Here is a 27,353-nt window from a genome sequence, read left to right on the forward strand (position 1 = left end):
AAGAGTCAACAACAGTTAAAAAAAAAAGAATCAGCAGCAAAGTAGAGATAACATCAAGAGTTTTGGAGTGTCTAATGATCACTGTGTACCCTCTTCCCCAACCTCCCAATTTTTGTGTACAATATGAGGAAGTTTGTAGACTTCATGTTGAGAGCCACAGAAGTAGGTATCTCAGAATTAGGACACTAAATAGGAGGCTCCAATGAAAAGATCTTAAAACTAAGATATATCAATCAGGAGAGGTTAGTGTCTGTCTCTACTTCTACTTCTCAGTAACAAATATATTGTACTTCTCCTTCCTATGTACATTACCTTTAATAGCCTTCTCTACCTTCTAACACACAGTGTCTTTCTTCCTATGAAGGGAATAGATATATAAACCTATTTTTTTTAAAAAAAATCATCATCCTGTGATTTGACATAAAAGGCAAAGATGAATTTTTCATCAAAATCTAATACTTATTCAATTGTATATGGTGATAATATTAGATGGCCGATCAGGACGTTAAGTGTGCCATGATTGATCAGAGGAGAAATCTGGTTGATAGCAGGAAGGAAAGATATCAAAGTTAGTTAGATTGGTGATTAGTATGCCCTTGGTTTGGTTCTTATCTATAGCTAATATATATTCTGATTTAGTGAATGCATCCATTCTGATAGGTACTTCTCATGCCAAGTCTGTTCTAAACACTTTCAATAGCATCCCTGGTTAATAGAAATAAATGAGTTAATGTAGTGAATTCGGGAGAAAAGACACAGGTCAGTGAGATCTTAGGAAGAAATGGATAAAATGTATAATAAGTCAGAGGAATTATGAAGTGTCTTACCTTATTATGACTACAAAAATGAGATGAGTCAAGAACACAGAATTTGATCAATTAGAATAAAGGAGCCAACTGAGGCTGAACTTACGCAGTCCTTCTGGTTTCCCTGGCAACAGGACCCCCTTCCCAAGCAAGTAATGTTATAGTATGAGTGAAGTAATAACTGGAGGTAGAAGAATATGTGTTCAAGTCAACTCCTACTTCTGGGAAAGGGAGGAGTTTGCTAAAGGCAAAGGATGAGGTCATGAGAAGGGAAGAATGTAAATTAAAAAAGAAAAATAAGAGAATTAAATTAAGGCTGAGCTTGAAAGCTTCTGGGCATAGCACTGCACATTGCAATGTTTCTTCCCTGATTTTGGTTGAAACCAGGGTAGATAGTAAATCGCATGGCTGAATAGCTACATTATCTTTTCCATCATAGCCCAGAAATGGCACTGAGAAATGGTGATCTGTGTAAATTGGCTTGGAGTGGAGCCCTAGGCTGTGTGGATAGCTCTGCCTGCTTTTACAGTTACCACGGAAGTTCTCATTTGCCCAGAAGGATCAAGAGGCAGTCAGAACAGGCTTGCCCATATATTTCTGTGAATTTAGTTTACTTTGTTTTCTGTAGGTTTTATTTTTCCTTGCTAAATACATCTTTTCAGAATCTGCCCAATGGTCTGAGCCTTTTCCACTTTTATTAAATGTATGTCATATGTGCACCACTGCTTGGAGAACCAAGAGGCTGGGAAGAGTCCACAATGGGACAATGAGAACCTCACTCTTTCAATTCTATTTTTCCTTCTCTGAACCTTTCTCACTAGAAAAAGAAGAGGAAAAGGGGTATACCCTCCATTCCACCCTCTATAGCTCCCTAAACAAATCCCTATAAAAAACAGAATAGAAATAAGGGGAAAAAAACCCCACACAGTATTACCTAAAAATAGGATGATTTTATAATTTATTATCCAAACCAGGACACTATTGGAAATGAAGGGGAGGGCTATTAATAATAACATGAGAGAAAAGGCATAAACTGTCATGTTCAAGGCTAATTGAAATGTATGGTTACCCTACCTAAAATCAGTAGGTGATAACAGAGAGATCAGGAGGGAAAGAAGATGATTCGGGGATGTTCTAGAAGAAAATCTTGGCTTTGATGCACACTGAGTATTTGAGTTCCTGGACAGTTGTAACTAATTTGCAGTCAAGTTCTATTCTATAAAGAACCATGAAATTCTTCTTTTTAGCTACATTGTGTTTTATTGTTTTGGATTGGTGCCCACTTTTCATTGTTTTATCTTTTCAGTATTTTCTAGAATAGCTTGAGGTATAAAAATTACATACAATAAATTGCACATACTTAAAGCCTTCAATTTGATACCACCCTCCTGCCTTTCCCTACCCTGACCTTCATCCCCGGGTACCACTCGTCTTTCTATCATTATAGTTTAGCTTTCTTTTACTAGAATTTTATAACTTGAATCATACAATATGTGCTTTTTTTGGGTCAGGATTCTTTCACTCAGTAAGATTGAGATTCAGCCATGTTGTTGCATGCACTGACGGATCTTTCCTTTGAATTTCTGAGTAGTATTTCTTTGTATGAGTATACCACAATTAGTTTATCCATTTGCTTGTTGATGGCTATGTTGTTCACAATTTTGGGCTATTTGAGCTTATTTTAAGATTAAAGATCTCTTGGACCTTTTCCAGAAATAACCTGTATCAGTTTAAAATGTACGAAGAATGAGTTATTAGGCAAAAACGAAGTGATAGGGACCCATATTCACAGTGAAGCCTCAGAAAGGGCCTTAGTGATTGACCAAAGAATGGCCAAGGTGAAGGGCTGATTCCTGCACCCATGGCTATAGCTTAGGAAAACTAAAATCGGTTCCCTTTTGCTTAGGGCAAAGCAATGAAACACCATTTTCTCATCTTAGATCCCAGTAAGAGTGAAGAAGAGTCCCTGTAATGTGAGAAAATGACTGTAACCGTGGGCAGTGTCTGAGATGGTCCCAATGATCCCCACTCCTGGTGTTCAAGCCCTTGTGCTCCCCTCCCCTTGAGTGTAGGTTGAACGTAGTGACTCACTTCTAATGAATTGAATATGGTAAAAGTGATGGGATGATCATTCCAAGATTAGACTGCTGTCTTGCTTTCCCTTCTGTTCCCTTCCCTTCCCTCCCATCCCCTTACCCGACCCCCGCCACCCTTACTCTGGGGAGCACACTGCCCCACTGGGAGTTGTCTTATGGAGAGGCCCACTTGGCAAATAACTGTCTGCCAACAACAGCCAGCAAGGACCTGAGGCCTGCCAATAGCCAATAGCAAGCCAAGTGGACTTGCGACCAGATCCTCCCCAAATCAAGCCTGGAGAAGACTATAGCCTCAGCGTACATGGTGATTATAGCCTGTAAGAGACCATCAGCCAGAGGACCCAGTTAAACTGTGTTCATATTCCTGATCCACAGAAACTATGAGATAATAATTGTTTACTATTTTAAATTACTTCAGTTTGGGATAATTTGTTTTCCAGCAGCAGATACACTGTGCTTAAAATAGTGAGTTAGTTCTATGTGATGAAAATGTTCAGAAAGAAGAGCAATATATATACATATTTAGACACGCACACATCCAGAATGGCCACAAAATCCCTGTGTATGCTGGATGGGAGTTTTTCCTATGTTTTCCTCCACTCTGCACTAATTTTTATTTTCAGCTCTGTTTTTCTGGCTGTCTTCTTTCATGTTGAGGTGGAGAGACTTTAGAGCAGTCCCATAGAATATTAGCAAATAATCAACAGGTAATATCAGGCACAGAGACCATATATTGTATCATACGATGGATACTTAGGGGAAGCACTATTGATCTTTCTTATGGAAACGGTAGAGAAAATTTTCTAATGAGTTTTCATAGAGAAGACCCTCTAAAAATATAGAGAATGGCATCCTCAATGACATTTCTAGCAATTTCCTTACAGCAACTAGAACATTAGTGAATTTTAGTGAGCTGGTTTTTTTCAAGTGTGTCAATATGGTCTTTATTTCCAGTCTTAAGGACTAACCTAATTGTAGGTGTGGCACCCAAGGGGAACTCACTAGTTTCCCAGGAGAGCATCTTACATATTGGGCTTTTTCAACAATATCAAGCATCACAGCAAAGGCGGTTGTCAAATTTTTTCTGCAGATGGATGGTTTCTTTTAGACATAAAGTTCTACTTGTGAGCGAGGAAAAAGTAGTTGGCAAGTAACATCTTACATTTTTTCTAGTTATATGATTCCATGATTTGTTGTCCAAAACCTTTTTTTTTTCTTATTTAGTATTGTTACAAAAAAGGTGTATATTCAGCTTGAAAACCTGCTGAAGGAAGGTTAAATCCAGGTGACTTCTCGTCCTATTCTGACTATAGGGGTAGCTAAAACTCTGCAGGATTTTTGTTTCTCTCTTCAGAGCAGCGCAAATTCTTCGAGTCATCAGATTACAGGTGCCATATACCACTTTAATTTAGGAATAATTGTGCAATGCTCTTTCAGTCAGGCCTGAGAAAGTACCTGTATTTAAAACTATTTCCAGACTTGGCATCTTTTTTACTGCAGCCTGCACAAGAGCAAATCATTCTTACTAAAATCACTTAACACTTCCTCGTGAGCTTTGTGTGACACACTGATTTATATGTATATCCTTTTAGCAGGAAATGAGTTTGAATTTCACTTCAGGAAGTAAGAATGATATTACAAGCAGAAATATAAAAAGATATGATAAAACACCTTCAGCGAGTAATGTCATAGCATCCCTTATCAAAGAAAGCACAACAGAGCCATGGGAATATCCTTTTACTTCGCGAATGAAGCAGAAGATTCTCTGTAATAGTTTTAATAAAAGATAGGAGCAATATGCTCTTTGTGATAGATGTCTGTTAGTGTGCTGCAGATTTATTATCATCCCTTCAAAAATCAATTTAAAATTTTACCCTACTCTCATATAAAAACCCTTGGAGGCTTCTGGCATTCACTTTGTAATTCTTCCATCCTGTCATCTGGCAACTTGCTGATTATTCTCCACCCACTAAAAGGCTTTAGCACCTGTCTCATAGTCTTGCTCTTTGCTGTAAATCTTGCCATTGCTCTGGGTGTATCCAAACTCCACATGGTCACTTACCGACTACTTGTAAAACCATCGAATGTATTCTTCTCAGTCTTTATTTTACTAGACCTCTCCTTCTCGCACTTGTCACTTATGATCATTCCTGCCTTCTTGAAATGCTCTATATTCTTGGTTTCTATGTCCTCCTCTGTTCCATACAGCGAATGGCACTATTATCTAACTAGTTTCTAAGGCCAGACACTTAAGTACTGTTCATTCTTTCTTGTCTTTGCTTATTTCCTACATGTGATAAATCGCAAAGGGTCTTTGATTCTACCTGTTAAGTATCTCTCAAATCCATCTACTTAGGTCTGTCCTTACTGCTACTCCCCTGTTGTTTCTTCCTTGGATTTCTGCAACAGCTGCCCCTTCCCTTTCATTCACCACACTATGGTGATTCCTCTAAAACATGGATATCCCTGCTTACAACTCTTCAGTCGATTTCCATTGTTTTCATAATAAAGTCCAAGTTCTTCCATGGCTTAAAGGCTCAAAATAATATGGCCCCAGCTTACCTCATTATTTTGCTGTTTTGTTACTTTTGCCCAAAGACTAAGTTCCATCCAAAGGGAACTTTTAGTTCTATGAATAGAACGTTCTCTTTCTCACCTCTGGCTAACTCTATTCAGATCTCTGCTTAGACATCACTTCCTCTGAGAAATCTTCCTAACACTTAAAAGTCAGGTAAAATGTTCCTTCTTTATATTCCCATAATTTTATGCATCATCCACACCATAACATTTCCCACACTGTGTTTTAATTGCCTTTTTACCTGTACATATTTCCAGTAAAATTATGGGTTTTATGAAGGCAGTAGATTTTTAATTTTTGTTTTGTTTTGTTTTTAGGCCGAAATGCACTTTGTCGACATTTGTGTACATTATGAAATGATCACCATGATAAGTCTAGTAACCATCTGTCCCCATACAAAGTTATTACAATATTATTGATCATATTCCTTATGCTATATATTGCATCCCCATGACTTTTAAAATTTTATAACTAGAGATTTGTTCTAGTTGATCCCCTTTAGCTATATCCACCCCTCCTTCTCCTCTGGCAACCAACTGTTTGAGTCTGTTTTCATTTTGTTTTGTTTGTTTGTTTTGTTTTTTAGATTCCACATAGAAGAGAGATCATACGGCATTTGTCTTTCTCTGTCTGAATTACTTCACTTAGCATAGTACCCTCTTGATCCATTCATGCTATGACAAATGGAAATACTTCATCTTTTTATGGCTGAGTAATATTCCATTGTGTATATAGATACCATATCGTTTTTATCCATTCATCTCTGGACAGACACTTGGGTTGCTTCCCAGAAGTGAAATTGCTGGATCATATGGAAGTTCTATTTTTCATTTTTTGAGGAACCTCCATACTGTTTTCCATAGCAGCTGCACCAATTTACATTCCCATCAATGAGGGTCCATTTTTCTCTACATTTTCACCAACACTTGTTACTTGTTGCCTTTTTAGATAATAGCCATTCTGACACATGTGAGGTGGTATCTCATTGTGGTTTTGATTTGCATTTCCCAGATGATTACTGATTCCTGAGTGAGCATCTTTTCATGTGACTGTTGGCCATCTGTGTGTCTTCTTTGGGAAGAGAGTCTATTCAGGTCCTCTGCCCAATTTTTAATCAGATTTTTAAAAAAATGTTGAGTTGTATGAGTTCTTTGTATATTTTGGACATTAATCCCGTATTGAACATATCATTTGGAAATACCATCTTCCATTCAGTATGTTGTCTTTTGGTTTTGCTGACAGTCTCCTTCACTGTGCAAATCTTTTTGTTCAGTGTAGTCCCATTTGTTTCTTTTTTCTTCTGTTTCCCTTGCCTGAGGACATGGATCACCAAAAATATTACTAAGAGTTTACTGCATAGGTTTTCTCCCGGGAGTTTTATGGTTGTAGGTCTTACATTTAAATCTTTAATCCATTTTGAGTTTATCTTTGTATATGGTGTGAGAAAGTAGTCCAGTCTGATTTTTTGCCAAAGCTGTTCAGTTTTACTAGCACATTTATTTAAGAGGCTGTCTTTTTCCCATTATACATTCCTGTCTTCTTTGTTGTAGATTAACTGACCATGTAAGTGTAGGTTTATTTCTGGGTTCTCTCTTCTGTCCCATTGATCTGTTTTTATGCCAGTACCATACAGTATAGGTGAAATCAGGGAGTGTGATACTTCTGTTTTTTCTTTATCAAGATTGCTTTGGCTATTTGGAATCCTTTGTGGTTCCATACAAATTTTAGAATCCTTTGTTGTAGTTCTGTGAAAAATGTCTCTGGTATTATGATAGGGATTGCATTGAATCTGTAGATTGCCTTGGGTAGTATTGTCATTTTATCAAAATTAATTCTTCCAATCCATGAGCACAGTATATCTTACCATTTGTATGTGTTCAGTATTTTTCATCAATGTCTTATAATTTTCAGAGTACAGATCTTTAACCTATTTCATTATATTTGTTTCTAGGTATTTTATTCTTTTTGAAGCAATTGTAAATGGGATTGTCGTCTTATTTTTCTCTTTCTGATAGTTTTTTATGAGTGTATAGAACTGAAACATATTTTTGTGTATTAATTTTGTATTCTGCAATTTTACTGAATTCATTTGTTAGTTCTAATAGAGTTTTGGTGGTATCTTTACGATTTTCTATGTATAGTATCATGTCATCTACAAGCAGTGATAATTTTACTTCTTCCTTTCCAATTTGGATTTCTTTTATTTCATTTTCTTGTCCGATTGCTGTGGCTAGGACTTCCTATACTGTGTTGAATCAAAGTGGCCAGAGTGGGCACTTTTGTCTTGTTCCTGTTGTTAGAATAAATGCTTTAGCTGGCTCTGTCATATATAGCCTTTATTATGTCATATTCCCACTATACCCACTTTATTGAGTATTTTTATAATAAATGAATATTAATTTTATCACAAGCTCTTTTTCTGCATCCATTGAGATGATCATATGATATTTATCCTTTTTTTTTTTTTTTTTTTTGCGGTACGCAGGCCTCTCACTGTTGTGGCCTCTCCCGTTGCGGAGCACAGGCTCCAGATGCACAGGCTCAGCAGCCATGGCTCACAGGCCTAGCCGCTCCGTGGCATTTGGGATCCTCCCAGACTGGGGCACGAACCCGTGTCCCCTGCATTGGCAGGCGGACTCTCAACCACTGCGCCACCAGGGACGCCTGATATTTATTCTTTATTTTAAAATTTGGTGTATCATATTGATTGATTTGCAGATACTGAACCATCCTTGCATCACTGGGATAAATCCCACTTGATTATGGTGTATGATCCTTTTAACGTATTGTTGGATTTGGTTTGCTAATATTTTGTTGAAGATTTTTACATCTATGTTCATCAGTGATATTGTTTGTAAATGTGTGTGTGTGTGTGTGTGTGTGTGTGTGGTGTCTTTGTCTTTAGTATTGGGCTGATGCTTGAAGAATGAGTTAAGAAGCATTCTTTCCTCTTTAACTTTTTTGAATTGTTTGAGAAAGATAGGTGTTAAGTCTTCTTTAAATGTTTTGTAGAATTGTCCTGTGGAAAAAAAAAAGTCCTGGATTTTTTGGGAGTTTTTTGATTACTGGTTCAATTTCATTACTGGTAAATGGTCTGTTCATATTTTCTATTTCTTTCTGATTCAGTCTTGGAAAATTGTACATTTCTAGAAACTACTCATTTTTTCTAAGTTGTCTATTTTATTGGAGTATAATTGTTTGTAGTAACCTCTTATGATACTTTGTATTTTTCTTGTTTTGGTTGTCATGTCTCCTATTTCATTTCTGTTTTTATTTCTTTGGGTTCTCTCTCTTGTTTTCTTGATAACTCTGGCTAAAGGTTTATAAATTTTGTTTGTCTCTTCAAAGAACCAGCTCTTAGTTTCATTGATCTCTTCTGTTTTTTAAAAATATTCTCTATTTTATTTATTTCCTCTTTGAGCTTTATTGTTTCTTTCCTTCTAACTTTGGGTTTTGTTTGTACTTCTTTTTCTAGTTCCTTTAGATGTAAGCTTAGTTTGATTATTCAAGATTTTTCTTGTTCAGAGGTAGGCTTATATTGCTATAACCTTCCCTCTTAGAACTGCCTTTAATGTGTCCCATAGATTTTAGAGTGTTGTGTTTTCATTTTCATTTGTCTCCAGGTATTGTTTGACTTCCTTTTTGATTTCTTGAGTGACCCATTGGTTGTTTATTAGCATGTTGTTTAGACTCCATGTTTTTCTGTTTTTTTGCAGTTTTTTCGTGTAGTTGATTTCTAGTCTTATACCATTGTGGTCAGAAAAGTTGCTTGATATGATTTTAATCTTCTTAAATTTATTGAGACTTTTTTTTGACAAAGCCTGTAATCTATCCTAGAGAATGTTCTATGTATACTTGAAAAGAATATGTGGTCTGCTGTTTTAGAATGGAATGTTCTGTATGTACCTGTTAATTCAATCAGACCTGATGTGTCACTTAAGACCAATGTTCTTCTGCCTGTTTTCTTTGCTGCAGTATTAACGGCCCCTACTGCGGTGTCTACCTGGCACATACTAAATAAATATTCGTTGATTGAGTGGACTTATTGGATTTTCTTTCCAAAAGATGTATTATTTAGCAGCCTATAAAGGTGACATTTTAAATGATACTACAGTGAACTGAAAGAATTAACATAATTATCAATTGCCTAAATTGCTACCAGAGAATAAATGTCCAACACATATAGGAAAGTCTTATACATGTGTCAATGGTATAGTACCATGGCACTAAATTACCAATCAAGAAATAATAAGCTGATCACATGTTAATGAGATATGTGTTTTGAATGATTTTTCTAGGACTGCTGTGTCTATAGAACTGTGTTTACTACTGGCATTTTACTTATTTAGTTCTTTAGCTTCAGTGAGCCTTTCAAAACTTTTCAGCTCATTCATCATATTTTGTCAGCATTCCTCCATGACATGGAGTTTGCAGATAAGGCAAAAATATAAAGCTGCTTTACAACCAAAATTTTTACCCTAAGTTGAGTGGTGGATGCACCCTTTTTTACAACATTGAGAGATTTTTTAATATTAGTACCTTGATATCTGTGTGAAGGTGCCAAATTGCAGACATAAGACCCCAAATAGCCAAAGAAATCTTGAGAAAGAAAAATGGACCTGGAGGAATCAGGCTCCCTGACTTCAGACTATACTACAAAGCTACAGTCATCAAGACAGTATGGTACTGGCACAAAAACAGAAATATAGATCAATGGAACAGGATAGAAAGCCCAGAGATAAACCCACGCACATATGGTCACCTTATCTTTGATAAAGGAAGCAAGAATATGCAATGGAGAAAAGACAGCCTCTTCAGTAAGTGGTGCTGGGAAAACTGGATAGCTACATGTAAAAGAATGAATTTAGAACACTCCCTAACACCATACACAAAAATAAACTCAAAATGGATTAAAGACCTAAATGTAAGGACAGAAACTATCAAACCCTTAGAGGAAAACATAGGCAGAACACTCCATGACATAAATCACAGCAAGACCCTTTTAGACCCACCTTCTAGAGAAATGGAAATAAAAACAAAAATAAACAAATGGGACCTAATGAAACTTAAAAGCTTTTTTACAGCAAAAGAAACCATAAACCAGACAAAAAGACAACCCTGAGAATGGGAGAAAATATTTGCAAATGAAGCAACTGACAAAGGATTAATCTCCAAAATTTACAAGCAGTTCATCCAGCTCAATTACAAAAAACCCAATCCAAAAATGGACAGAAGACCTAAATAGACATTTCTACAAAGAAGATATACAGATTGCCAACAAACACATGAAAGAATGCTGAACATCATTAATCATTAGAGAAATGCAAATCAAAACTACAATGAGGAATCACCTCACGCCAGTCAGAATGGCCATCATCAAAAAATCTACAAACAATAACTGCTGGAGAGGGTGTGGGGAAAAGGGAACTCTCTTGCACTGTTGGTGGAAATGTAAATTGATACGGCTGCTATGGAGAACAGTATGGAGGTTCCTTAAAAATCTAAAAATAGAACTACCGTATGACCCAGCAATCCCACTACTGGGCATATACCCTGAGAAAACAATAATTCAAAAAGAGTCATGTACCAAAATGTTCATTGCAGCTCTATTTACAATAGCTAGGACATGGAAGCAACCTAAGTGTCCATCGACAGATGAATGGATAAAGAAGATGTGGCACATATATACAATGGAATATTACTCAGCCATAAAAAGCTTTTCATTTTGATTTTTGTGTGGCTTTAGCTTACTTGATCAGGGATAGTGTTAATGTGTGCACAGCAAAGGTTCAAATGCTGTGTGTGTCAAATAACCACAGCTGGTACTCCTCACTGCAGCAGTTCAAAAGAATGGTTGTCTGTGGCCATTTTGATCACCATGAGCATGAATATGGCATTTGCTTTGAGATATTTTCTGTAGTGATTCAAGATTTAAGACAATCTTCCTGGGCTCTCTTGCATTTTTTTCTTCATGGAGAAATATAATTTTTATTATAAATAAACATGTCTGGGAAGTTACATTTTTCTCCATATATTTCTTGCTCTTCTTAAAAAAGGGAAAGCATACATAGAGGAACCAAGAGGGCAAGACTTTGGAATTGGAATAATGGACAACCCTTGCTGGTTTAGGAGATGTGGAGACAGTTAATTGGGCAAATGTAAGTTTTTCAGTAAGATTGTGGAAGTTTGAGTCTTGGCTCTGTTTATTAGATGTCAGATCTTAGGCAAACTGTTTATGTCTTTGAGCTTCAATTTCCATATCTATAGATTGAAAAAATAGCTTTTAGACCTGTTTTGAGGAGCATATGAGATGAAGATGGTGGACTTGAAAGTGTTCATGCAGTGTAAAGTGATGTAATGCTTTCAAGGATGATGTTTTGTTGTTGTCGATTTTTTTCTCTCCACATTAAAAACCAATTACTACTTTGGAGTGTATTTAGTGGAAAAATCTGAAACAAGACTGGCTGCCCTTTGCAATGGTATATACTTTGGGACTGTCACATGCTTACTGCTGCAGAGCTTGGCATTCAAGCCTACTCAGGCAACCTTGGGTCCTTGGTTTGGGATTAGTTTCCAAGATGGTATAATTCTTACTGAGATACTTCTTTGGATGCCTGCTATTTAAAGGAAGCTACAAGTGATCTTCTTTGACTATTTCTAAGTCAAGATTATGACCCATTTTTATATGCCAAATTTTAGTGACTTTATTATTATTATTTTTTTGTTTGTTTGTTTTTGTTTTTCTTTTTGTGGTACGCGGGCCTCTCACTGCCGTGGCCTCTCCCGTTGCGGAGCACAGGCTCCAGATGCGCAGTCTCAGCGGCCATGGCTCACGCGCCCAGCCGCTCCGCGGCATGTGGGATCTTCCCTGGACCGGGGCACGAACCCGTGTCCCCTGCATCGGCAGGCGGACTCTCAACCACTGCGCCACCAGGGAAGCCCTGACTTTCTTATTTTTAAGGTAGTGAAGTTTGCTTGAGTACTGAGACATCTGAGAAGCTAAAATAGACAGTTTTGCGTAGTTTTCTCAGCTTAGGTATATTAAACAAGAATTCTTATGGTTTGTAGTAGAACTATATGTGACCTAGTCTTTTCCACAGAACTATTCTAGTTGTCAGGCAAGAGAAAGAAGGGCTTAATTAGATAGAATAAATAACTTTTTCTATACCCTTCAGTCATTTAAGTTTAAGCCACAGGTGGAAGAGTTTCCTGCCTTTGTTGTGCTCTGGAAAGATCTGTCTGTGTCATCCTACCGGCTTTTCACCTGACACAGAACTGTGACATTTCACTCACTATCTTTTGTCATTAATCTCAGTGTCTAGAGAAGCCCTGATTGTACACCTCTGATTGAGTCCTAATATTAGAGACTTAAGTAAACTTTAGCATTTTAAAATTTGATTTTATTCAGAAAACTTTTTATTTTATAGGAGAATATTGATGTTATTGTTTGTTTAAAATGAAAGAATATGTAACTTGGAATTATTCTTTGAAAAGTAAGTTTTATGAAGGACTTACTCTATTTCTGAGTTCTTGATTCTTTAACATATTTTTAAAAGAGTGCTTAGTGCTTAAATACACGTTATACCGACTGATACCTGATAATAGAAGAATGCTCTTTTCTGTTCTCTCAGAAGAACAGAGTTTCTGTCCTTAATTCTTTTTGTCTTCTTAATCTGATAACTAAGATAAGCAAAATTTGTGATCTGTCCCTCTGTCTTACCTTACCTTGTTCCAGCTGTACATTTTTTTTTGTCTTTCATCCCAGTTACCATGTATTTAATACATCCTCCTCAATTTTGTTACAACATGGAGATAGATTTTTTTACTAGACAAGCATAAAGTAGACAATTATGTATTTTTGTATCTTTACATTCTTCCTCCCCAGCTTTACTGACTTATAACTGACAAAAGTTGTTTATATTTAAAGTGTACAATGTGATGATTTGATATATGTAAACATTGTGAAATGATTCCTAAAATCAAGCTAATTAACATATCCATCCTCTCACATAGTTACCTTTTTTCTGTGGTGAGAATATTTAAGACGTAGTCTTTTGGAAAATTTCAAATATATAATACAGTATTATTGATTTTAGTCACCATGCTACACATTAGATCTCTAGACCTTATTCATCTTGCATAACTGAAATTTTGTGCTCCTGGACCAACATCTCAAAGAGGTAATATCTCATTGTGATTTTGATTTGCATTTCCCTGATGATTAGTGATGTTGAACGTTTTAAAAATATATCTGGTCAACATGTGTGTGTCTTCTTTTGAGATTTATATCCTTAGTAATATTGATGTGTCTGTTAATAAAATGTAATGCTAATGTATAATTTATCCTCCTGAGTGTAAATTTAGGGGCAATCTAAAGCCCAGGAAGTTCAGGGAGGTATTAAAGACCAGAACAGTTTATATTAACCCATCAAAGTCAAAATACCATTCAGCATTGCCCTCAAATACTTAGCAACAAAGGAATTTGTTGCTACCTCATGAAGGTCCTGCCTTGAGCTACCGCTTATCTATCTTGTAACTCATCTTGATCCTGTGACCTAGTTCTTAGCCTGGTTTTTGTCCTTAAGTTGTCACTATAAAATCTCTAACTGGCCTATGTCTTTGTTTCCATTCTTCCTTTTATTTGTCTCAAAATCTTATTTCTATTTGCATCAAAGGATATGACCAGGAAGACTAATTGTATTTGCTAATAAGAAAAAATTAGTTCTATATGTCCTTGACAATGCATATTTGTAATAGATTTGGGGTCAAACTCTGCTTCAAATCCTGACTCTGCCACTTTTCTAACTCTCTTGTCTTTGGCTATAATAATTATAGATAATACTTATCAAAACCTTACTATTTTCCAGGTACTGTGTTACATGATTTATGTGTATTATTTTATTTAATGCTCATGAAAATTTTATTTAATGCTCATGAAAATCTTAGTCCATTAACAAAGGTTAAGTAGCTGATACTGTGTTTGACAGTCAGAATTCAAATGCAGGCTGTCTGACTCCAGAGAACCTGCAGTTTTTGCCACATTGAGTTTTCCTAGCTATAAAGTAAAAATAGTAATACCTACATTATAGGATTCATTTGCTGATTAGTAATATAATGTGTGAATATGATTCCTTTCTTTTTAAAATCAACCTTTAAACACCAAACATAAGCAGACTCTCAGGGTACATTGCATTCTCCACTAAACAAAGATGATTTTTGCCGGAAACCCAAATGCCTTTGTGATACGATTCATTACCTTATAGTGAAAAAATATAGAGAGAGTATTTTGGTTTTAGGATGACATGGAGAAGCACATGTTAAAAAGACCAATAGCCAGATGACCCTCAGCATCTCTAATGGTGTGCCACTGGGCTCTGGATCTGCCCCTGGCCCGTCAGCCTATCAGTAGCGTGGGTGATGGTAAAGAGGCTGAGGAACTTGGCTAAAGGAATTAAGAATCCTTTCTCCATAGACTAGAGTGATGGGTTGAAAGTAACAGGAAAATTAGAGGCAACTTTAGATCCTACTCTTGGATTCTACCAGAAAAATACAGGTTATATTCTTAATGGAAGTTTGTTTAGTAAAGCTCTTAAAGTTTTAGCTGACTGGAGGCTGAATGGGAATCACTAGTGTGTCATGACTATTAACAGAGCTAATACCATAATACATAGAGTTGTTTTCCAAAATAAGGAAAAGATTTGTACTCTGCAGTATCAGACCATGTCTCACACATTTTGATCAGGTCTCGGTTCATATGCCCAAAGGTTTATGGGCCATCTGCTTGTATTTGGAGACCGGACCACACTAATAAAGGATTTTCTGACTATTTGATTTGAGGAACTGTTAAATCTGGGTTTTAGTCCCAGGAATGTTATCTCTATTTCAAATACTTGAAGAACTGTCATGTACAATTGGGAATAGTCTTAATCTTTTAAATGCCAGAGGGACAGAAAAGAAAGATGAATGAATCACAGTTACAGAGAATCAGTTTGGGCTTAATATAAGAAAGAGCTTTTTAACTATTAAAGCCATCTGAAACTAAAGTGACTGTTCTGTTGGTAGAGCAATGAGTTAGTTCCCTGCCAGGATTCAAACAGCTACTAGATAAACTACTTGTCAGGGAGAATACAGAAAAGATTTTTGCTTTGAGTGACTGTTTAAACCTGGTGAACTCTAATGTCTTTTCCAAGTCCAAAATCCTTGATTGTTAAGAAAAAAGGAGACATTAATTTTTGCAACAGAGCAAAATATTGCCTCATAAGATGAAGTCTAAATAAGGAGAAAAATGTGTTCTACTATGAAAAGTAATATCTACTTTTCAAGAGATATTAACCTTCAGTTTTTTAATTTGTACAATTTAAAAATTTATTTTATATGTATTTAGTTTTACTTGTACAGGTAAATAACACTTTCTTTTTATCTATAAGTAGGAATGTGAATTTATTACTTTAGGACAAAACTCCAAATGTCAGGAAAACTGGGTCAGCTTAAGTAGTTTCCTTGAAGAATGCAATATTGGAAGTCAGATTGTCAGAGGGATCCAGGGTGAGTCTGAATCTGAACAAAGGGGAGTATGTGCATAACTGAATGTTTACTCACATCACGTTCTAATGCCTCCATCTCCACAAAAGGGAGAGGTCTGCTAGACAGACTCAATCGACCCATTGACTTGACAACTACCCTCTTTACTAAGTATAGGAAAGGATAGGTCCAACCAAGAAACCCACACACTCTTGTTTTCTGGCCATTTCCCTGCTAATTAAACACATTAAAAGATAGTACCTTGGATCAAGTTATAGTTAAATCCACAGTCTTGTAGTTAGTTAGTTATTTTAAGGTAGTTTTATTTTTGCTTGGACCCTATATTTGTGTTTTATTGCCCAAATTTCTCATGAAGTACTTTATTATGACCCATTTTTTAAATTTTTATTTTTTTAATTAATTTTTAAAACTGAATTATAACTTCAATGTTGTCTTAGTTTCTGGTGTATAGCAAAGTGATTCAGTTATACATATATGTGTATATTCTTTTTCAGATTCTTTTCCATTATAGTTTATTACAAGGTATTGAATGTAGTTCCCTGTGCTATACAGTAGAACCTTGTTGTTTATCTGTTTTATATGGAGTAGTTTATATCTGCTAATCCCAAACTCCTAATTTATCCCTCCTCCATCCCCTTTCCCCTTTCGTAACCCTAAATTTGTTTTCTATGTCTGTGAGTCTGTTTCTGTTTGGCAAATAAATTCATTTGTATCATTTTTTAGATTACACATGTGTGTGACCCGTATTTTAAAATTGCCTATTTTGATCAGGTTTCTATAAAGTATCTAAGAAGCCCAGTGATGAAGTCTCTTTTTAAATTGATGGTGAATTTATTATGATTTAATTTTTTACATTACTATAATTATTTTTTCCGTGCATATACCTGACAAGTTTTTGAAATGTCATCGTAATATTTTTTCACTTTGCTCATACTAGGGAAAGGTCTCTATTTTCTTTCAAAAGTTATTTTGTCTGCCTCTTTTCTTCAGGAAAAATCACACCCTGAATTACTCAGTTGCAATCTCTCCTGGGAGCAACCTGGGAATAAAATATTCTTTCTTTTACTTCTCTTGTGATATCACCAATCAGAAAATAGAGAGTATTTATGTATTATATATTTTGTTTAGACTTGAGCTACATGAATTTTTGGAAAAAAAGTCCTTTGACCCCATTTCCCCTAGTTAAGGATTTTCTTAATATGTGTCTTTTTAAGCAAATTCTTATTTAAAAATCTTACTACAAAGATGAAAATAACTATGCAGTTGAAAAAGCTGCACAATAAACCACCTCAAAATTGAGTGGCTTAAAGCCAACTTATTTAGTGGCTTAAATGAAATAGCTATTTAATTTGTTCATGTTATCTGTGGGTCAGCAATTCAGGTTGGGTTAGCGGGTATTCTTTTGCCCATCTCATGCAGCTGTAGTCTGACATGTTTTAGGATGACCTTACATGTTTGTCTGTTGGTTCCTGCTGTCGGCTGCACCATAAGTCCCCAGCAGGGTTGTATAGGCTTATTCACATGGTGGCAGCATTTCAAAAGTTGCAAGAGAGAGTTACCAATAGCAGGAAGACAAGTGCAATGAACAAACAATTTTTAAGCCTTTGTTGGTGTCACATTTGCTTATATCTCATTGGTCAAAGAAAGTCACATGCTGGTGAGGGAGTGGGCGGTACAAGGTCATGGATTCAAGAAGATGTGACCAATTAAGTTGTTACTATAGCCATCTTTTGTATTTGTGTGTACATTTATTTTAATTTTTTTGATGCATTTTAACTTTTGGTTTTGGTCAACATAAGATGAGCATAGACTCTAAAGAAAGTAAAAGTGGTATGGACAGGAGGGAATAAAATACATTGAGAGCTCATGGTGCCAAGAACTTCTCATTTAATTTTGTGAATCAGAGTGAAAAAACTGAGTTTAAGAGAGGGTAAATAACATGTCTAAGGTCACAGTTAACAAGTCTAATGGTCTCAAAATCAGTTTAAAACAGAAAGAATAGAGTAGAAAATATAAGTAATGATATATATGAATGATATCAACTGTTTTAGAAACTGTCTTTATTTTTATGTGTTGGTTCAACTGTCTTTATTTTTATGTGTTGGTTCACAATGCATAATAAAATTCTTATAATGGATAGCTTTTCAAAAAGCTTTCAAGCCACTCTATTAGCCCGTATGGTCTCCCATGAGCATGTGAAACCAGAATGCTCATAACGAGGGGGGATTAAAAATATACCACTATTTCCCATTCCTGATTTATCTGAAAGGTGTACCTTGACTACTATATTACATTGACATAGTGTTTTAATCAGGTGATGAGAACCTGACCTTTTCCACTGCAGCTAATCTCTTTTTATCAGCATCTACTAACATTTCTTTGAGACTTAAAGAAAATCATGACCTTAGGAAAGATTTGATATTCTGGAGTGGAAGAGATTAGAACATAAATTTCCCTTATTGATAGACCCTTTTAGAAACCAATAAAGAGCAAAGCAGGCATTGAAATAGTTTGGATGCAACGCTGGTTTGAACTGAAACATTTGTTACTCAGATTTGGTGTCTGAAAGAGGTGAGGGGAAAGCATTCTATCACAATCTATTACTGTTTCTTTTTAATCTCATTTTTCTTCAATCATGCAAAATGGGACGTTCATTTTAAAATCATCCCACATACTGAAATGTCTTCTTTTATTTGCAATGTGGAACCTTTCCATTAAATGTTGGAGGAGAAAGAGACTTTTAAAGAAATATCAACAAAATAGGAGCATTTCCAATGGAAGTTTCTTTGAACTGAAATAAGTTTCTGCTTGATGGGTTTATTTGAAGCGTCTCCCTTTGAGATTATTTTTTCATATTTACCCAACATGAATAAAGATTGCAAATTAATAAACTGGAAATCACTTGGTAGAAAACAATAGCAAGAAAATGTCCATAAATTCCTACAAATCTCTGCATGCAAAGAATTCAAACAGTAGCTTGAAATTCACAAGAGTGCTTTATAGATTGATTAGAGATTTTTTAAAGCTGTCATCTTCTGTGCTCACCAAGTAAAGTGTGGGCTGGAAAGTTATTTTAAAGTTATTTTATTGCAAGGAAAACAGCAGGATTCTGCCATAGCCCAAATGCTAGTAAAATTGCAATGAAACATTGAAAATTACAAGGTCAAATCTTCATATGAAAGTAATATTCAGACAAAAATGAAACATTGAAAATTACAAGGTCAAATCTTTATATGAAAGTAATATTCAGACAAAGAAAGATGATATTTCTAAAATGTGGCATATTCCAAAGAAGCACTGAGAGACAAAATGGCCAGCTTATTTGTCATGGTATATTTTGATAATTACCCCCAATTTAAGAAATTATAGTGAAGAGCATAACTTTAAAGACATGACAAAAAAAAAATAAAGACATGACAGTTTTTCATTTTAAAAGTGCTTGTGAAATGTAATTGTGGCGTGATTATTTCTTATTGATTTTATTTTCAAATATTGTTTTGTATTTGGAGTATTGTTTTGGAAGGAAACATTCAGCAACAACAATCAGCTTGTAATTAGTGCCAGATACATTAAATTAAAAAAAAGATGTTAGTAAACAAATGATAGAAATTGAAAATGAAGGTGATTAAAAGAAGGTAATTTCCCAAACAAAATAAGATTAACTGAGTATGGAACCCCAGCAGGATTCCTACTTTGGCTCATTGGGCCATACTTTTGACTGCTGACATAATAGGTTCATCCAAACTGGAAGAACAAACCATTAGGAGAGACCCAGTGTGGCCACCTTCAATAGAAAGTTCTGTAATTTTTTGGTTCAATAATATTTTGTTAGTACAATGTTATAATTGCATTACACCCGAATTCCAAGTCACCCTCCCACTTCTTGTCTTAAATTGTTATTTTGGGGTCAAGAATAAAAGCCTTTGAATGAATATTTAAATATTTATTTAGGTTTTTGTTTTTTCACTTTGTGAAATTATACTTTTATTAGAAGTACTTTTACTATTTACAGTCAAAGTTATACCAAACAGTAAACAACCCAATACAAAGAACCCCCTTCACTATACATCATTTAAACATGAACGATCAATTCAGTTTTCTATTAAATCCATTTAACATTTTTAAATTGAAGTATAGTTGATGTACAATATTATGCTAGTTTCAGGTGTACAACATAGTGATTTGACATTTAAATACACTATGATATGATCACCACAATGTCTAGTCACTGTCTGTCACTATACAAAATTATTAGAGTATTATTGACTATATTCCTTATGCTGTATATTACATCCCTGTGGCTTATTTATTTTATAACTGGAAGTTTGTACCTCTTAATCCCCTTCACCTATTTCACCCAACCCCCAAACTCCCTCTGCTCTGGTGACTACCAGTTTGTTTACCATATCTATGAGTCTGTTTTGTTTTGTTTGTTCATTTGTTTTATTTTTTAGATTCCACATAAAAGTGAAATCATATGGTATTTGTCTTTCTTTGTGTAACTTATTTCACTTAGCATAATACCCACTATATCCATCAGTGTTGCCACAAATGGTAAGATTTCATTTTTAATGGCTAAATAATATTCCAGTGTGTGTGTGTGTGTGTACCAAATCTTCTTTATCCATTCATCTGTGAATGAACACCTAGGTTGTTCCATATTTTGGCTATTGTAAATAATGCTGCAGTGAACATAGTGGTGCATATATCTTTTCAAATTAGTGTTTTCATTTTTTTTGGGTAAATACCCAGATGTGGAATTTCTGGATCCTATGGGAATTCTATTTTTCATTTTTTGAGGAACCTCTATACTGTTATCCATAGTGGCTGTACCAATTTACATTCCCACCAACAGTGCGTGAGGGTTCCCTTTTCTCCAGATCCTTGCCAACAATCGTTATTTGTTGTTTTTTTGATGATAGCTATTCTAACAGGTGTAAGGTGATATCTCATTGTTATTTTATTGGCATTTCCCTGATAAGTAGTGACGTTGAGCATCTTTTCATGTGCCTGTTGGCCATCTGTATGTCTTTTCTGGAGAAATGTCTATTAAGGTCCTCTGCCCATTTTTAAATCAGATTGTCTCTTTTATATTGTTTTATGAGTTCTTTGTATATTTTGGATATTAACCTCTTAACATACAAACCATTTGCAAATATCTTCTCCCATTCAGTAGGGGGCCTTTTTATTTTTTAATGGTTTCCTTCCCTATGCAAAAGGTTTTTAGTTTGATGTAGTCCCATTTGTTTATTTTTTCATTTGTTTCCCTTGCCTGAGGAATCAGATCACCAAAAAATATTACTGAGATTGATATCAAAGAGCTTACTGCCTATGTTTTCTTCTAGCAGTTATATGGTTCTAGGCCTTACATTTAAGTCTTTAATCCATTTTGAGTTTACTTTTGTATATAGTGTAAGAAAGTGGTCCAATTTAATTCTTTTGCATATAGCTTTACAGTTTTCCCAGCACCATTTACCGAAGAGGCTGTCTTTCTCCCATTGTATATTCTTGCCTCCTTTGCTGTAGATTAATTGACCATATGAATGTGGGTCTATTTCTGGATTTTCTATTCTGTTCCATTGATCTTTGTGATCATTTTTGTTCCAGTACCATATTGTTTTTCATTACTAAAGCTTGGTAATATAGTTTGAAATCAGGGGTGTGATGCTTCCAGATTTGTTCTTCTTTCTCAAGATTGCTTTAGCTATTCAAAGTTTTTTTTCTATACACATTTTAGAATTATTTATTCTAGCTCAGTTACAAATGCCATTGGTATTTTGATAGGGATTGCATTGAATCTGTAGGTTGCCTTGTTTAGCATGGTCATTTTAACAATATTATTTCTTCCAAACCATGAACATGGGATATCTTTCCATTTATTTGTGTTGTCTTCATTTGCTTTCATCATTGTCTGATAGTTTTCAGAGTACAGGTCTTTTACCTCCTTAGTTACATGTATTCCTAGGTATTTTATGGTTTTGATGCAATTGTAAATTGACTGTTTTGTTAATTTCTCTTTCTGATGGATTGTTATTAGAGTATAGAAATGCAACAGATTTTTGCATATTAATTTTGTGTCCTGCAACTTTACTGAATTCACTGATGAATACTAGTAGTTTTTTGGTGGCATCTGTAGGATTTTCTATGTATAGTATCATGTCATCTGTAAGCAGTGACAGTTTTACTCCTTCCTATCCAATTTTGATCCTTTTTGGGTTTTTCTTGTCTGATTGCTGTGGCTAGGGCTTCCAATACTATGTTGAATAAAAATGGCAAGAGTGGTCAACCTTGTCTTGTTTCTTATGCTAGAGGAAACACTTTCAGCTTTTCACTGTTAAGTATTATGTTAGCCTTAAGCTTGTCATAAATGCCTTTTATTATGTTGAGCTATGTTCCCTCTATACCCATTTTGTTGAGAGTTTTAAACATAAATGTATATTTAATTTTGTCAAAAGCTTTTTCTGCATCTGTTGAGAGGAACAAATGATTTTTATTCTTCATTTTGTTAATATGGTGTATCACACTGATTGATTGACAGATATTGAACCATCCTGGCATCTGGGATAAATCCCACTTGATCATCATGCATGATCCTTTTAATGTATTGGCCTGTAACTTTCTTTCTTTTCTTTTCTTTTTTTTTTTTTTTCTTTTTTTTCTGTGGTGTCTGTCTGATTTTGTTATTAGACTGATGCTGGCCTTTTAGAATGAGTTTGGAAGCATTACTTCCTCATCAGTTTTTTCTGATAGTTTGAGAAGGATAATTTTTAACTCTTATTTAAATGTTTGGTAGAAGTCATCTATGAATCTGTCTGGTCCTGGGTTTTTTGAGAGTTTTTGAATACTGATTCAATTTCTTTATTAGTTACCAGTCTATTCAAATTTTCCATTTCTGCCAGATTCAGTCTTAGAAGATTGTATGCTTTTTGGAATTTATCCATTTCTTATAGGTTGTCCAATTACTTGGCATATAATTGTTCATAGTAATCTCTTATGATCCTTTGTATTTCTGTGGCCACTTCTCTTTCATTTCTGATTTTATTTTGTCTCTATTTCTTGTATTTCTGTTCTGACCTTTATTATTTCCTTCTTTCTACTAACTTTGGATTTTGATTTTTCTTCTTTTTCTAGTTCCTTTAGATGTAAGCTTAGATTGTTTGAGATTTTTCTAGTTTCCTGAGGTAGCTCTGTATTGCTATAAACTTCCCTCTTAGAATTGCCTTTGCTGCATCCCATAGATTTTTGAATGTTGTGTTTTCATTTTCATTTGTCTCTAGGTACTTTCTGATTTTCTTTTTGATTTCCTCAGTGATCCATTGGTTGTTTCCTAGTATGTTGTTTAGAGTCCATGTGTTTGTATTTTTTTGTCATTTTTTTTTTGTAGTTGACTTTAAGTTTCATTGCATAGTGGTTGGAAAAGCTGTTTGATATAATTTCAGTCTTCTTAAGTTTATTGAGACTTTTTTTGTGGTCTTGCATGTTATTAATCCTAAAGAATGTTCTATGTGCATTCGAAAAGGATGTGTATTCTGCTACTTTTGGTTGTAATATTCTGTATATATCTAATAAGTCCAACTAATGTGTCATTTAAGGCTAATGTTTTATTATTGATTTTCTGTTTGGATGATCTGTCCATTGATTTAAGTAGGTATTAAAGTCCCCTACTACTATTGTATTACTGTCAATTTCTCCTTTTATGTCAAGTAAATATTTGCATTATGTATTTAGGTATCTCTCTCTTATCCTTCTGAGACCCCTATAATGCAAAAATTAGCATGCTTGATGTTGTCCCAGAGGTCTCTTAAACTGTCCTCATTTCTTTTCATTCTTTTTTCTTTCTTCTGTTCAGTGGTAGTGATTTCCACTATTCTGTCTTCCAGCTCACTGATCCATTCTTCTGCCTTATTTAGTCTACTATTGATTCCTTCTAGTGTATTTTTCATTTAGTTATTGTATTCTTCAATTCTGTTTGCTTGCTCTTTATATTTTCCAATTCTTTATTAAAAACTACTAATTTCTTGCTCTGTTCCTCGATTCTCCTCCCGAGTCCTTTGACCATCTGCCTATCTCCATGGCACTTAGGTTTTCTTCTGGGGTTTTATCTTATTCCTTTATCTGAAACATATTTCTCTGTTGCCTCATTTACTCTAAATTGCTGTTTGTATTTTTAAGTATGTGATAGATTAGCTATGTTTCTTGACCTTGTAGAAGTGGCTGTAGGAGACATCCTATGCATCCCAGCAGTGCTGTCCTCTCTCATCACCCAAGGGCCAGGGGCCAGCTTGTCCCAAGGTAGTGTTTGGCCTACATTTGCAGACTTGGTCTGTAGGCTGTGGGACTCTAGTTTTCTTGCTTCTGGTGTCTTTCCCCTGGTGGGTGAGGCTGGGTCTTGGCCCTCTGATGGGCAGCACTCTGTCTAGGAGTATGTCTAGAGGCAGCTGTGGGCTCAGAAAGTCTTTAGGCAGTCTATCTACTGATGGGTGGGGCTGTGTCCCCACCCAGTTTTTCCTTTGGCCTGAGGCATCCCAGCATGGGAGCCTACAGGCTGGGTGGGGCCAGATCTTGGTGCCAAGATGTCAGCCTCCAGGAGGACTCATGCAGATGAATGCTCCCTGATATGTTCACCACCAGGGTCTGTGTCCCCAGGGTGAATCACAGCTGTCCCAGGCCCTGCCTCCCCAGGAGACCCTCTAAGACCAGCAGGTAGGTCTGGCCCAAGTTCCTATCAAATTACTGTTTTCTTGTGGGTCCTGGTGCATGTGAGATTTTGTGTGCAACCTTTAAGAGTAAAGTTTCTCTTTCCCCCAATCATGTGGAGCTCCTACAATCAAGTCCCATTGGCCTTCAAAGACAAATGCTCTGGGGGCTCCCCTTCCCAGTGCTGCATCCCTGGGCTGGGAGGCCTGACATGGGGCTCAGAACTTACACTCCTGTGGGAGAACCTCTGTAATATAATTATTCTCCAGTTTGTGGGTCTCCTACCCAGGGTGTATGGGATTTGATTATATCTTGAGTCCACCCCTCTTACCCATCTTGTTGTAGTTCCTTCTTTATGTTTTTAGTTGTAGAAGATATTTTCTGGTATGTTCCAGTCTTTTTCATCAATAGTTCTGCAGTTACTTGTGATTTTGGTGTGCTCATGAGAGGAGGTGACCTTAGGGTCCTTCTACCCCATCATCTTGGCTGCTTCTGTTTAATGTTAATTGTTAATGTTAAAATATTAGATGTTAAAAGCAACATTGGCTCACTGTAGAAGTTTTTAAAACACAAAAAGTATAAAGAAGAAACAAAAATCACCTACAATTCATGTACTTAGAAGTAATTATAATTAACTTTTTCGTATAAATTCATGTACTTGTTTGTTTGCCTTCTTTTTCTGAATGAAGGTGTAGCTGGATATGGAATTACAAATGACTGTTATTTTCCTTTGGCACTTTGAAGATATTATTCTGTTGTCCTATTACATCTATTGTTTTTGACATCTATATAATGTTTATTCTTTTCTAGATAATAGTTGTTCTACTTCCATTACTGCTTTTATGATCATTTTGTGTTTGAAGTTCTGCATTTCCCTGCAATATGTCTAAGTGTGGATTTCTTTTCATTTATCTTGCTTAGAATTTTTTTTTGATTCCCAAATTTTAGAATTAACATCTTTTGTTATTTTTGGAAAATTCTCAGCTATTATCACTGTAGATATTGTCTCTTCCTCATTTCCATAATATCCTTTCTGACATTTCAATAAGACATAAATTGTACCATTTCATCTTATTCTCTTTCCTTCTTAATTATTTCTCCTTAAGAATAAGATCTTCTTTTTCTATCTATCTGTCTGTGCCATATTATATATTATCCACAGATGTTTTCCAGTTCACTAATTACCTCTCAAAACTTTGAACTAAACTTCTGCTCTTTAACCTACCACTTGTAGTTTAAATTTTAGATTGTGTTTTTCATTTCCATAAGTTTTATTTTATTTTAAAATCAGTCTTTTTCCTCCTTCCATACTGTTATGGGCTTAACTGTGTCCCCCCACTGAAAGATTTTCATCATGAATTTTGTCAAATATTTTTTCTCATAAGACAATAATGTGATTTTTATTCTTTACATTTCTTGTTGGCAGTTTTTCTTTCAGTACTTTGAATAGGTTATCCCACTACTGGCCTGCAGTGTTTCTGTTGAAAAATTCACTTATAGTGTTATGGTGGTTCCCTTGTATGTGACAAAGTCACTTTCCTGTTGCTGCTTTCAAAATTCTCTCTTTGTGTTTAACTTTCGACAGTTTGATTATATTATGTCTTAGTATGGATATCTTTGGGTTTATCTTTTTCTTCTCCAGACTTGGGACATTTTCAACCATTATTACTTTGAATAAGCTTTCTTGTCCTTTCTTTCTTCTCATTACAGGACTCTAATAATGTGTATAACAGTTCACCTGTTGGTGTCCCATAAATCCCTTAAACTTTCTTCACTCTTTTTCATTCTTTTTTTTTTCTTTTTGCTCCTTTGACTTAATTATTTCCAATGATATATCTTTGAGTTCACTAATTCTTTCTTCTGCTTACTCTAGTCTGCTGTTGGATCCTTCTGGTGAATTTTTTAGTTCAATTATTGTGTCCTTCAGCTCTATGATTTCTGTTTGGTTACTTTAAAATATATTTTCCACCTCTTTGTTAAAATTCTCCTTTTGTTCCTGCATTGTTCTCTTGACCTCAGTGTTTACTTTTATGACAGTTATTTTGAATTATCTATCAGGTAAATCATATAAGTTTTTTGTTCTCTATGGTCAGTTTCTGAAGCTGTACCTTATTCCTTTGCTTGTGATATTTTTGCCTGATTCCTCATTTTTCTTGACTCTGTGTGTTGGTGTCTGTGCACTGGACAAAGCAGACACCTATTTCAGTCTTCACAGAGCAGCCTTGTACAGAAAAAGACACCCATAAAGCATCCTTGCCAGCAGTTCTGGAGGCCTCTATGAACTCTGTCCATTTTGAGGGTGAAGTAGGCAGCTTTTGTTTTAGTCTACTTGATCTGTGGTGAGCTGGGGAGGAGGGAAGAGCTACAGCAACTATCAGTGCAAACTGCTGTCTCTGTTCTCCCTCAGCTAGATGATGCTTCACCTGTCAAAACTTCAAAACTGGTAAGACAAATGCTAATTATTTAGGCATCCCTGGAAAAGTTAGGGCACTGGATGTATGGATCAACTTTCCCTCCCCCAGGGGAATCTGACAGTTGGGATTTTTCATCTGCTTTTGGTATGTTGAGCAAGGGGGAGGATCTGTGGTGTCTATTAGCCTAAGGTATCACCTTCATTCTCCCCCAAGCTACTAG

At 35.4% G+C, this 27,353-nt stretch overlaps 1 protein-coding gene across 3 annotated transcripts in view; it reads left to right on the forward strand.

The window, feature by feature from the left end:
- TMEM117 (transmembrane protein 117) overlaps nucleotides 1–27,353 on the forward strand; it is a gene marked incomplete at both ends in the record, with an annotated part of 515,344 nt that overhangs the window by 97,110 nt on the left and 390,881 nt on the right. The gene's annotated exons all lie outside the window — the stretch shown is intronic.

The sequence above is a fragment of the Leucopleurus acutus genome, assembly GCF_964270905.1.
Source record: "Leucopleurus acutus genome assembly, chromosome: 11".
NCBI classification, from domain to species: Eukaryota; Metazoa; Chordata; class Mammalia; order Artiodactyla; family Delphinidae; genus Leucopleurus; species Leucopleurus acutus.